General features: G+C 53.1%; 1 long non-coding RNA gene across 1 annotated transcript; it reads right to left on the bottom strand.

Annotated features, from left to right (window-relative positions):
• Positions 1–1,711: 1,711 nt before the first annotated feature.
• Positions 1,712–2,720, bottom strand: LOC121134349. Its single transcript, XR_005871440.1, has 2 exons — positions 2,225–2,720; positions 1,712–2,101 (listed from the first exon to the last, which is right to left on the bottom strand). It is a non-coding gene; the product is annotated as an uncharacterized LOC121134349 (long non-coding RNA).
• Between the last annotated feature and the right edge of the window lie 10,805 nt (positions 2,721–13,525).

Below are 13,525 nucleotides of genomic sequence, written 5' to 3' on the forward strand. Positions count from 1 at the left end.
TACTGGCATTGTTGCCACCACCATGACTACGTAACTGCCATCACATTGTGATTGTCATCACTGCCACAATATCACCATCATCACAACCGAAAGAGTTAAATTCCTCACCTGGGTCTGGCCTGACACCCATGTTTGCTGAAGGATAAAATGAACGTCCCTAAGTAAAACAGGAGGTAAAACATTTGCTTAGGGACTTTAGAGGATGGAAATGCAAAGTCTGTCACAGTGGGGTTACAACCTTAGAGATAGCAAAGCAGGGAGGTAGTAAAACCTGTCGCCCTAGTGGCCGACTGAGGACACCAACCGTGTCCTGACCTTAACATTGTGCTGCCGGCTCCGACCGGCTGACCCTTAGTTAAACTCTCGTAAACGTGCAGTTCTGCTTTTGTGATTCTGTGAGCATTTTCTCTGCCCCGATTGTTGACCTATGGTCGAATCCAACATCTCTGTAGTCCTTATATACTGTCTATGTCTCTCAATATCAGGCTGCTCTCTTCTCCTAGTCCAGGGCGGGGTGTGAGTAGAGGCCCGGTGTTGTGATTTTCCTTTTTTTTTGCTTTTGCAACACTACTGCCTCTAACAGATTCTTTGATATAAAATTGGGGATCTAACAATAACTACTGTCAACACTACCACCATCATCACCGCCACAATGTTAGTGATGTTACCATGACAACATCGTCGACGATACCGCCAGCACCATCACCACCTTAATAACGTCATCTTTCCCATCACCCCACCATGATTATAACATCATCACCGCCGTCATCGCTATCATTATCATCACCACTACTACGACACCATCCTCATCACCGCCGTGACACTCTCATCACCTGTAAATGAAAATAGAAGTGAAAGAAGGTATGACTACCTCTAAGGGGCTAAAGTTTTTAACTGTGGGTATTAGGGAGATTACAGGCAGGGGCGGAGACGTCTGGGAAAGTCCAGAGTGAACATGGCTGGAAAACTGAACCAGGCCACGTGAGGAGGCGGGGAAGGGGAGAGAGGAAAGCCAGGAGACCAGGAGACCGAAAAAGACCAACTGCTAAATGGCTGAGTTTATATAAGAGCAGCCTGGAAAGGGGCGGCCCAGCCACTGGGCCACAGAGCCTAGCGTCGGGGCGGGATAAGCCAGCCAGGAGGACTCTGCAACAGGCACTGGCTATGCCCAGTGGGTAGCGTCCTCTTTGATACATTAGTAGGCACCTCAGTTGGCTATTTGTCCCAGGTTTGAGACTTAACAACACGATGAGATCATTGCCATCACCACCACCACCAAGGTTGTCATGACATCACCACCAGTCACTCTTCTAGTTCCCTTTCGGGGGCTTTAGTAAAACTCTCTGGCTAAAAGCAACTTAGGAGGGGCAAGGGCTTACTTGGTTTACACTTCCGGGTCATAGTTCCTCATTGGAGGAAGTCAGGGTAGGAACTCAAGGAGGAACGTGAAGCAAAAACCGTGGAGGATGTTGTTTGCTGACTTGTCCCAAGGCTCACGTTTAACTGGCTTTCTTGTGCAGCCCAGGATCACCCACCTAGGGAATGGCATCGCCCACAGTGGGCTGGTCATGCCCCCCATTAATTAACAACTAAAACCATCTCCCACAGACAGGTCCACAGGCCAATCTGATAATGACATTACCACTCAAGAGAGACTCCTCTCCCGATAAATTATGCTAACTAGGACATTAATTAACCTTCATAACCTTCATTGTGACATCATTTTCAACACCATTACCAGCAGCATGATGGTGCCATCATAGTGCAAAATTACAGCAGTAGTGGGAAACTTCTTAATAGAGGACCTACTGTGTGCCCTGTAGGGTGCTGGTCACACTGGCAACTGGCAGTCCTGGAGCCTGTGACTTGGTCACACATAGTAGGTGTGATAATCCTGGAATCACTTGCCTTGTGTTGCCTGTTGGTGAAGGTTCCACCTCCGGATGACCTCAAAGCCAGCACTCCAGATCCCCAGGTGGAGGATTATTATTGTAGCGTCACAGGAAACCTGCAGGCTGTGGTGTCAGGGGACAGCAGGTAGATGCTGGTCCTGCTCTGTTCAGGGCTTGCGTTGTGGTTGCAGGCTGGTTTTTCAGCCTCTCTGAAATATCACATTTCCATATTAGTTTCAACAGGCCTCATCCTCACAGATTTTCCTACTAACTATTGGTGTGTCACAGGCTCACCGCCAGGTGGCAGCAGAGGCCTTGCTTCAAAGACAGACCTTGGCCCTTAAGGGTCTCCTTCATGGGTCCAGGCAACCGGGGCAACCGCAATAAACAACCGCAGAGTCAGGCGCTGGGGGCCTCTGCCTGTGTGACAAGGAACTGTAGGAGATGCCCCAGGCCCCAGGATTCTTGTCCATCAGGGAGCCTGAGCTGGAGACGCACAGAGGCCCTGTGGAGGCCAGCCGTGTTTCCGTGTAGAGTCTGTTGGAACAACCATTAGAAGGACAGGTCACCTAACATTAGGCCGGCACCGTGCAGCTCCGTGGCGGCTCCTGCGCACAATGACGCGGGCTGTGAGCCGGCTGGGCCCCAGGGGTTACAGCGGCTCCCTGGGAAGCCTCTGGCAGAGACAGTCAGAACGGCTTCCTTCCGGCCACGGCTGCGGAGACCCGTGTGGGGGCTGGGAGGCTGGACGAGAGGGGCCTAGCTGGAGACCGCAGCCGACACAGGTGTTGAGATCACATGTTCTGTCAGCCTGGCTCAGCTTGCTGGTGCCGGCTAGAACAATGCGCCCAGGGAACCCTGCCTTCGTGTGGGACAGTCCTAGCTTAGAAGGAAAGGCATGAAGGGAGTGCTGGGGGCTAGGGACTGGGTCTGCTTCAGGATGGCATCTGCGGGGTACAACTCCCCCTCTGCACCCCTGCATTCTCTCATTTCAGGATGCCTGAGAGGGAGCCCCATTCAGGCTGGAGGCCCTGCAAGGTGGCGACTCAACCCTAGACTGTAGCTATCAGGAGGTCCCTCAGCCTCTGCGCCCTTCCCCCTCCCCCTCCCCCTCTCCACCCCTCCCACATCCCCCTCCCCTCCCCCTCCCGGCCAGGCTGCTGCTGTTAGCTGAGAGGCTGGGAGCCCCAAGGACGTGTGATTTCTTCCAAGATTCCTGGCTGAGGACTGCGTTTACTGGAGAGGCAGGCAGACCACAAACCTGAGTGTGCAGGCTGCCACCATTAGAATAGAACAGAGAGGAAACCACACACGCAGGCACACATAAATCAGGCTACAAGCATTCATGAACACACATGCAGGCACACAGGGGCACACACACACCACACACACACACACACACACACACACCACACACACACTCCACACCACACACCACACACACACACACACACACACACACCACACACACACACACACACACTCCACACCACACACACACACACACTCCACACACACACACACACACACACACTCCACACCACACCACACACACACACTCCACACCACACACACACCACACACACACACTCCACACCACACACACACACACACACACACACACTCCACACCACACACACCACACACACACACACACCACACACACACACACACACACACACACACACACACACACACACACACTCCACACCACACACACACACACACTCCACACCACACACACACACACTCCACACCACACACACCACACACACACTCCACACCACACACACACACACTCCACACCACACACACACACACACACTCCACACCACACACACACACTCCACACCACACCACACACACACACTCCACACCACACACACACCACACACACACACTCCACACCACACACACACACACACACACTCCACACCACACACACCACACACACACACACACACTCCACACCACACACACACACACTCCACACCACACACACACACACACACACACACACCACACCACACACACACACACACACACCACACACACACACACACACACACACACTCCACACCACACACACCACACACACACACACTCCACACCACACACACCACACACACACTCACACACACACACACACCACACACACACTCCACACCACACACACACACACACACACACACTCCACATCACACACACACACACTCCACACCACACCGCTGCCACAGCCACAGCCACAGCCACACTTTGGCCTCTGCAATCTGCCTCATTGTGCTTTCTACTGAGGAAAATACCTCTTCCTTATGTTCAAGGGTATCTGAAGGCCACTGGGAAGGAGCGGCTGTGTGGTGATAGTTAGGAGACTTGACACCTTTATTCTCATGTAATCTGTGAGCCCCCATGCCTGTGTCCCCAGCTGTGAGCCCCCCATGCCTGTGCCCCCAGCTGTGAGCCCCCCATGCCTGTGCCCCCAGCTGTGAGTCCCCCATTCCTGTGTCCCCAGTGTGAGCCCCCCATGCCTGTGCCCCCAGCTGTGAGTCCCCCATTCCTGTGTCCCCAGTGTGAGCCCCCCATGCCTGTGTCCCCAGCTGTGAGTCCCCCATGCCTATGCCCCCAGTGTGAGCCAGAACTCCGGTTAAAAGACTGGTTCAGAGCCCAACCCCACAAGCCAGGCTCTCCAGAGAGCTGAGGGGACAGGGGCACAGTTGCATGAGACCTGTAGGGCCAGGTAAGAGGACGGGTGTGAGGACTTCAGAAGCGAGATTCATTTTTCTGAGGCCAGGAGATCAACCACAAGTGTGGGTGATGTCCCTGAGGTCCCCAGTCATGGCCTTTGGGGCTGCTTCACACACGCTATTGTGCCCGTCCTCCCCAGGAAGCCCCAGCTGTCAGAGCGTAGACATCACACTTGATGGCGGCTGAGACCTAGGAATGAATAGGGTGGAGAGGAGCAGCTTGGACCATGGTGCAGTCTCCAGCTGGCCAAACCAGGGGTCCACGCAGTGGCCCACAAAGTGAAAGGCTCTAAGTGTCTTAGCCACGGAGGTGCCTTTCCAGGCCAGTTTCTTCATCTTTGTGAGACAACTTCATGATTTAGTCAGTCCATCGAAATGAATGGCTTGTGATGCACGCAATGATCCACAAACCAGGAGAGTAGCTAAGCCTGTTCCTGCTCTCCTCATCTTTCGCAGAGCTGACTCCTTGAGGCCATCAGCAAGGGGCCACCCACTTGTGATTCCCAAGGGCTGAGCTGCATGCCGATGTGTGGAAGCTTGTGTTTCTGTTCTAGATGTTTCTATGGCAATCCACAGAGCACACCCACTGATGACCCCTGTTAGGGTCCATCCATGAGTCACCTATTAACAAGCTCAGGGCAATGGCCCACCCAGAGGATACTGGCACCTTCTGGCTCTAACACTTGTTCCAGGAACCAGGAAATGTGACAGAGCTTCCCCGGGGGACAGGGACTCTACTGTCAGGGGTCAGGCCTCCGATCTTTCCAGGAAGAAAGCATGACCTCAAATAGTATTTCAGGGCCCCTGTCACTCCCCCACATATCCCACCATAAGACCAAATGAAAAGCTGGCTTTGGCTGTCCCTGAAGGCTGAACGGGAAGCAGGGATGGAGAGCTGGGCTTGAAGGGGGTCATTTGGGAGCCCCCATAATGTGCATGGTTTCTGGGCATCTTCACAGGAAGATATCAGGAGGGGGATGAGAGTAAGGGGAAGTGGGAGGGGCTCACATTGGCTGGCACCAGGGCGAGGCATGGGCTTATTTGGTAGAGAGCTTGCCTAGCATTCATGGCCCTGGGTTGCATCCTTGGTGTTTCAGAAACCCAGACTGTTGGCACCAATCAGAGGGGACTTTGTCTTACCTGGCGGGAGTGTGAATTAGTGGATACACGCTTATTTTGTGGGACGGTCTAGGTAACTTAGAGAAAACAGTCCGGGGACACGTCTGGGTGGAGGGAGGGTGATTCGAGTGTGAGAAGAGGTAGCGTGTGGAAGGTGAGAAGGGTTTGCTCCTTATCCTCGGGGGTGGGGGGTGGGGGTGGGGTGGGGTGTGGGGGTGGGGTGGGGGGGACGCACTCTGAAGGCCAGTCTCACAGAAAGGCTGACTTAGGACATGTCCTGTAGGGGAGAGCTGGGTACCCAACCTCCTGTCTGGCTCAGGAATCAGGGGTGCAATAACCGGGTGACATTCGGGTTAGTGACAGGAGTTTGCTGGCTCACTTTAACCCAGGACACCCAAATTGACCTCACCCATGGCAGACCATCTCAGTAACCTGTCACTGTTGCCCTTGAAGCCAGCCTAGCACTAGTGACGTTAGCAGGATGGTGCCCTGGGCTGACGCAAAGTCTGTGGGTGGCTCTGACGCTTGCTGGGTATGGAGCTCTGACTGGGACGTGCGAATTGTTGCCCCACTTCGTAGAAGAGGGGGGCAAGTGTCTTAGGGGGAGCTGGCACCATGGCACCTGGGGTCAGAGCCAGCTACGCTGGATGGCTGCTGTCTGAGAGGAGCTGTTTTCTCCCGAGGTCATCAAGTTTCCACACCCCCAATCAGCAAGCTGGAGCCTGGGGTCATGCCTCTAGAGGTGGTGACCTGGGGCAGGTCACAAGGTCACTGTCAGTAGGAAGACTCAGGTGCAGGAAGAAGCTTGGCACGAGTGGAGTCTCCATTTTACTTTAAAGGGACAGCATTTACTTTGCATCCAAAAGTGACAGAGGGGGCAAAGAGATGGCTCAGAGGTTAAGAGCACTTGGCTGCTCTTCCAGAGGCCCTGAGATCAATTCCCGGCACCCACGTGGTGGCTCACATCCGTCTGTACTCCCGGTGTGAGCATAAAGACAGAGCACTCGTATATATAAGATACATGAATAAATACATCTTAAAAATTAAAGTGACAGAAACACCAGGAAGACTGGATCCCAGCATTTAAAAAACTCAACACAAGTGTTCTCATCTTCGTGTTAATAGTCTTGCAGAGGCCACACGACTTCAGGGCCTAGGGCCTAGGTGACAGGTGGAGCTGCCAGGCTTCCAGTCGGCCTGTGAAGTAAGCTAGAGGGGCTTGGGAAAGGCCTCAGTGTCCAGGCCATGGATGAGTCTGGAATGGCCTGGCCAGCCTGAGCAGGGGTGAATCTGCTGGGCAGAGCGTCTTTAGCTGGAGCTCCGATTCCCAGCAGCTAGCTCAACCAGGATGCTGTGGGGTGTGTGGAGTCCCAGGGCTTGGGGCTAGGGTGAGACTGTGGGTTCTGGATGACCAGCTGGCTACCTTGGAAAAGGCACAGTGCCCACATCAGGGGGCGTGTCGGTGAGGAGGGAACCAGGCTGTTGTCTCATGAGGCTGTTGGTTCCTGGCAGTAGAACTACCCTTTGACAAGCAGGGCTGACAGATGAGCATCTTGCTCTCAGACAGCCCAAGACATGAAGCTCAGGCAGCAACCAGGATAACCAGGCCCAGGAACAGGGTGTGGAAGGAACAAACTTCATGTTCTTACCTCCCCCCCAACAAACAGCACCACCCTGGAGACTGGGAAGGGCCCTGTAGCCCTGCCGTCCTGGGAACTGGCTCCCAGTACCACCGAGGTTGCTGCTGGATTTCACACGGCCGACAGGGGGCACGTTCTACCCAGATCCAGGCCCAGGGAGGAAGCTTGCTCCCCTCCTCCCTCAAGACTCGTCGCCCAAGCTGCCTCAGCAGTGTTAAGGTTGACGCACAAAGGTGGGCCACTGGCCTGCTGGGAGGGAGGCGTGGGAGGCTGTGGGGGAGGGCCCGGGGCAGGGGAGGGAGGGTGACAACGTAGGATGGGCTGGGACAAGAAGTGAAGCAGGTTGGTTCTTCTTGGTCACCCCTCCTAGGTAAGGTCACAACCCCACCAGGGAGAGGGGCCCTCCCCACCACAGCGAAAGCTCTTTGGTGCCCACGCCGTGACTCAAACGTGTGCATTGAATGTCACCGTGACACCAACAAGACAAGAATAACTCGGGTTTGAGGAGCAGTGACCTCATTCATTCCCCGCCTCCCTCCTGCTGGCACAAGGCCAAATTGCCCACTGCTCTGGGCTTCAGTTTCTCCATCTTTTTTTTTTTTTTTAAACCGGGGACTCCAATTCTCAGTTACGGGACTGTTGAGGGGACAGACGGAACCGAGCTTGCTAACAATGTTCAGTAGGCCCAGGATGAAGGGGGACACAGACTGGCAGGGGGAAGTTCCAGGGACCCACCCGTGAGAGTCTTACATAACCTCCATGTCTTCCGTTTGCCGACTTACACACGTTCTCGGATCCCACACCCCTGCAAGTGTCGACAACCTCAGTCCAAGGCCCATGTCAATGCTGAGGGTGGGACCCCATCCCCATGGGTCACCTGCTGTGCTCTGCCTCTGCTTCAGGCTAGTAGAAGGCAGCCAGGAGCAGGACTGAGTTGGTACAGCAGACACAGGCAGACACAATCAGACACAGGCAGACACAATCAGACACAGGCAGACACAACCAGACACATGCAGACATAATCAGACACAACCAGACACATGCAGACATAATCAGACACAGGCAGACACAATCAGACACATGCAGACACAATCAGACACATGCAGACACAATCAGACACAACCAGACACATGCAGACACAGGCAGACACAATCAGACACAGGCAGACACAACCAGACACATGCAGACATAATCAGACACAACCAGACACAATCAGACACAACCAGACACATGCAGACATAATCAGACACAGGCAGACACAATCAGACACATGCAGACATAATCAGACACAACCAGACACATGCAGACATAATCAGACACAGGCAGACACAATCAGACACAGGCAGACACAATCAGACACATGCACGCACACACCCACCGCACATGCTGAAGGCTGTGGGTAAAAGTTGGGGGCGGGGGAGACTGCACAGAGAAATGGAAGTCATCTGATATGGTGACCTGAGCCCAGCTTGTCAACATCTGCACTGCTGCTCAGCAGGGTTGTCACAGATCTCAAAGCTGGAGATGAGAACAGACCTTTGTGTCTACCTATGACTGGGGTCCTGAGCATCTACTCTGTGCGTGCGCACACCTGAGTATTCACATGCAGATGTCTGAAGCACTAGCATACAATGTGTAAGCATACACGAACACAGGCCCACAAATATGTGCATGTATGCAGGGATGTATGTTCAGTAAGTGTCGATGTGGCAACATGTTTATGGATAGCGTGCGCACCTGTGCGTGTGCCCGTGCTGGTGTGTATGTGTGTTTCCTGTGGGCAGAAGCGCATTTGTTTTGCCACAGTGGCACTGGCATTCACAGCTGTGGGCAGAGAGGTTTTGTAGCCTGGGTTGAATTCATGGCGTGCATCCACAGCTCCTGGGTCCCCTGAGTGGAGACAGGAGGGAAGATGGTCATGATTGAACCTGTCTTAGTCTGCACTGGTCGCAGGAATGCATCAGGGCACTTAATGGTAAGCACAGCCCCTGAAGGGGGTGCTACTATACTTCAAAGAGGGCATTCAGCAGAGGGGTGCTTTGAGGAGCTTGCTATAGGAGTTGCCAGGAGTTTGGGGTGTCCCTGCATGCCTATAAGACTGTGGTCATTTTTTCCTGGGACCTTCCTGTACTCTGCTCTTCTTTGTTTAGTTTAGTTTTGTTTTTGTATCAAGACAACGTCTCTCTGCTATATAGCTCTAGCTGTCCTGAAACTCACTATGTAGACCAGGCTGGGGTTTAACTCACAGAGATCACCCTGACACTGATCCTCAAGAGCTGGGATTAGAGGCGTGTGCTACCACACCTGGCTTTTGTACACTATTCTTGATCAATTCCTGCCCCTTCTCTGAAGGGATTTTGGAACCCACCCCCCTAACCATGTAGGAGGCACCACTGTGCTCTACCAAGCTTTGTCCTGTATGCCCTTTAAGGCTGTGATGGCCCAAAGCCAACGAGTGGCCCTGTCAGCCTTGCCTGTGTCAGTCTCGGCTCAGAAAGGGGCCTGTGATTGTCTTGCTAACCTTTAACCAAGCTAATTTCTGCTTCTGGCAGAACCTCCTCAATGCCCACTGGGTCCAGAGGAGACCCACGTACATAGAGTGTGTTTCTGGAGCAGGCAGGCCCTTGGTAGCTTCAGCTCTGGTTACATCTTTCTATCCCTGTCCTTCTCTTCCCAGAAAGACATTCCTGTACTGGTTCATGGGTTAGTTCCTGTGTGTGAGCTGTGTGGGAGCCTGATTGGAATCAGAGATCTCTTGTCTCTTATCTCCCTAAGACAGGCTAATGATTCCTAGCACAGAAGACTGGAGCCATGAGCAGCAAAGATGCAAAACATTCAGCACATTTAGACTCTGGCTCAGAGTAAGTCGTCATAAACTGTGACACCATCACCATCATCATCACTGTCATAATCTTCTCTGCCGTTACTATCTCTGTCTCCATTACCAATGCCATCACCATCCTCCTCCTCATGCCAGCATCACCACCTACCCCGGGCCATCGCCACTGTCACCAACCACCACCGCCATCGCCCTTACATTGGCGTTTTCATCACCATCCTCACTGCCATCACCATTACCATCATTGTCTTTGGATTGGCATCATCATCACAACCATCAAGATCGTTACCATCACCATTAGTATCCCACATCATCCCTATTGTCACTGTCAGTAATACGGCCATCATCGCTGCTGTCACCATCTTCCCATCCATACCATTTTCCCTAGTTCACACTATTCCCACCGCCATCACCATCATCTCCTTACCCATCACTGCTGTCATTGTCAGTTCCATCACCAAACGCAATTGCGGTCATCATTTATTTTCCACATCACTATAACCACTATTGGCAGACAGCCCAAAAGCTTATGTGTGCATGCGTGTGTGTGCGTGTGTGAGCACGCGCACACACACACACACACACACACACACACACACACGCACGCACGCACGCACGCGCGACTGTAAGAGGTGACAAGTGATCTATACAGTCTGGGTGGGGGTAGACATAAGAGGGTGAAGATGAAGGAGGAAGGGGAGGGGACACAGCTTGGGAAGGGGATTCCAACGGTGCATGTATCTGCATGTATGTATTGGGTGACTGTTTATCCTGTGCATATCTTATGCACATGCTGCATGCATGCGGATGGTGTATACATCCCTATGCGTATGCTGGGTTTAATTAGTGTGTCTCTTAAGTATGTGCTGTGTTATGTGTTTAAGCTGTGTGCTTGTATGCATGTGCTGTGTGTATGTTTATTGCATGTATCTCTATGGACAGGCCGAGAGGAAGTGACCTACTTGGGGGCTTTTGGGTGTTGGGTGCTCCAGTATAAACCAAGGCAAGTTGTGCAGGATCTAGCAGAGGCTAAGAGAAGCCACGGTTGCGTCTGACGCTGGCCCCATCTGGTTTCAGGTCATCACTGCATTTCCAGCTTGGCCTGTTCTACAGGGGTGACTACGGTGGGTGTGGGATGCCCAGTGGTACCCAGTCGGCTCATGGCTTTCCTGTGCCAGAGTAGGGACTGGGCAGCAGCCACGGCCCTCACAAGCTCAGTGTGTCTCAGCGGGCAATGGTAGCACTCAAGTACCCTAGGTCTGAGCCTGGGTGGGCAGGGGAGATGGCGTTCTGCGGCTCTTGGGGTGTGTGCCTGGGGGAGGCAGTGATGAGGCAGTCACAGTAGGTACGCTGGCTCACACTGTCCCCGGAAGGCAGGAGACCTGTGAGTGCAGCCAGCCAGCCTGGCTGATTGCTTGAGCTGCCTGCTGGGGTTGCACCTGCTCCAAATTGTGATCAGACTAAATTAGAGGGAAAACATGCAAGTACAGTTGGAGCTTTCTGGCAAATTAGCAATCGAGCGTTGGGGGCGAGGTTCCTTGGCAAGGGGCACTTTGCCTGGCTCATTGCTGAGTGAAGACAAGGCCCTCCACAGCGCAGCTTCTAAAGGGGAATTATTTCAGCTACCTTCTCTAGCTCTCTGAGGCTGCCTAAAAAAGCCAAGCCAAGATTGACAGCTCCCTGCTGGCTTGCCGCCCACTGATGGGAACCAAGTTGCTTGGTTTGTTCATCCTGAGAGCCTTGGGGGGTGTCCCTGTTTGGCCCCAAACTGACCCAGGGTTGAACACAACCTTGAAAGTGGAGTGGGTCATTTGCCTGGACTTGCTAGTGGTGGAGTAGGGGAATCCCGGAATCTGCAATGCTGGGTGGTAAAAAAACAATTGTTGGGCTGTTGGTTCCGTGAAATCTTGAAGCTAGAAAGTGAATATGGATGAACCAGCCAAAAGCCAACGGAAACACAAGGCCACAGGCAGTTGGCCTCTGATCCCTTGTGTTCGTACCATGACGGTAACGGGGGTCAAGGCCAGCGGCCCAGGAAGACTAAAGGACACACAGTTGTCATTGGGAACAAGGGAGTGATCATTCCCCATACCCTACCCTCTGTCTTCCTCTGCATGCCCAGGACACTTCATTTACTACTCTTGGTGCAGCTTTCTTAACTACCTCCTCAGAAGGGTTTGCTTCCTGCCTGCCTTGTCCTGGCTTTCCCATTCCCGTTTTCTCTCTAGGCTGTCATATGAACATGGCGTATCTGGAGGGTGCCCATGGTGAGTTAATGGGGGTGGTGTGGGTTGCCATCTCTGAACATCTGAATCGTGCCTGGAGGCTTTGGAGGACTATAGGCAGTCTCCATGTGGCCTTGTTATTACCCGCCTGCCCTCTGACTTCAGAGCTAAACTGACTTCCATGATCACACTGGTCTCCAGAGATGCCAGCCAATTGCAACCACAGCCCCTCCTGGTGGCACACACCTGCGGGGAGGCCTGCCCGTCAAAGGGTGATCTTTCCACGCCTGCGTGCACCTGTCAAAGCGGGGTCAGGGTGGAAGATGATGCTAGCTGTCCCACCAGTGAAGACTTAGATGGAATTCAATGGTCTCATTCTTCTTGGGATGGGATTTGAAATAATTCGTATACAAATCACGACACTGGGGCCAAGTAGATGGCTCTGCTGGTAAATCCTCAGGACCCGAGTTCAGATCCCAGGACCCATATAAAAATTCAGGCTTGGTGCCACATCAGCAACCCCAGTGTGTTGGGCAGTGGTAGAGACAGACGGCTCCCTGGAGCTCCCTGATTGGCCTGCCTTGCCAAATTAATGAGCCTCAGGGCTAGTGAGAGACCCTCTCTCAAACGATAAGGTGGAGAGGAACTGAAGAAGACTCCCAGCATCAACATGTACACCCACACTCACGTGTGCACACACATACGCAAGCATACACACAGGCTCACATACACATGCCATATACATAGCATCTGGACAGTGGAAGGGGATCTCTGCTGAAGTGCTACCACCATTAGTCAGTCGTTCAATCACAGGCAGACACATACTGTATTTTATGGGTTGAAAGTGAAAAGGCCATCTGGGCGGTGGTGGCGCACCCCTTAATCCCAGCACTGGGGAGGCAGAGGCCAGCGAGCGGATCGCTGTGAGATCCAGGCCATCCTGGTCCACAAAGTGAATTCAAGGACAGCCAGGGCTATCTGGAAAAACCCTGCCTTGAAAAACCAAACCACAAACAAAGTGAGATATCCCCAACAGGCTCACATGTTTGAACACGTGTTCTCCCCC

This window comes from Mesocricetus auratus, unplaced genomic scaffold (genome assembly GCF_017639785.1).
Source record: "Mesocricetus auratus isolate SY011 unplaced genomic scaffold, BCM_Maur_2.0 Super-Scaffold_100027, whole genome shotgun sequence".
Classification (NCBI taxonomy): Eukaryota; Metazoa; Chordata; class Mammalia; order Rodentia; family Cricetidae; genus Mesocricetus; species Mesocricetus auratus.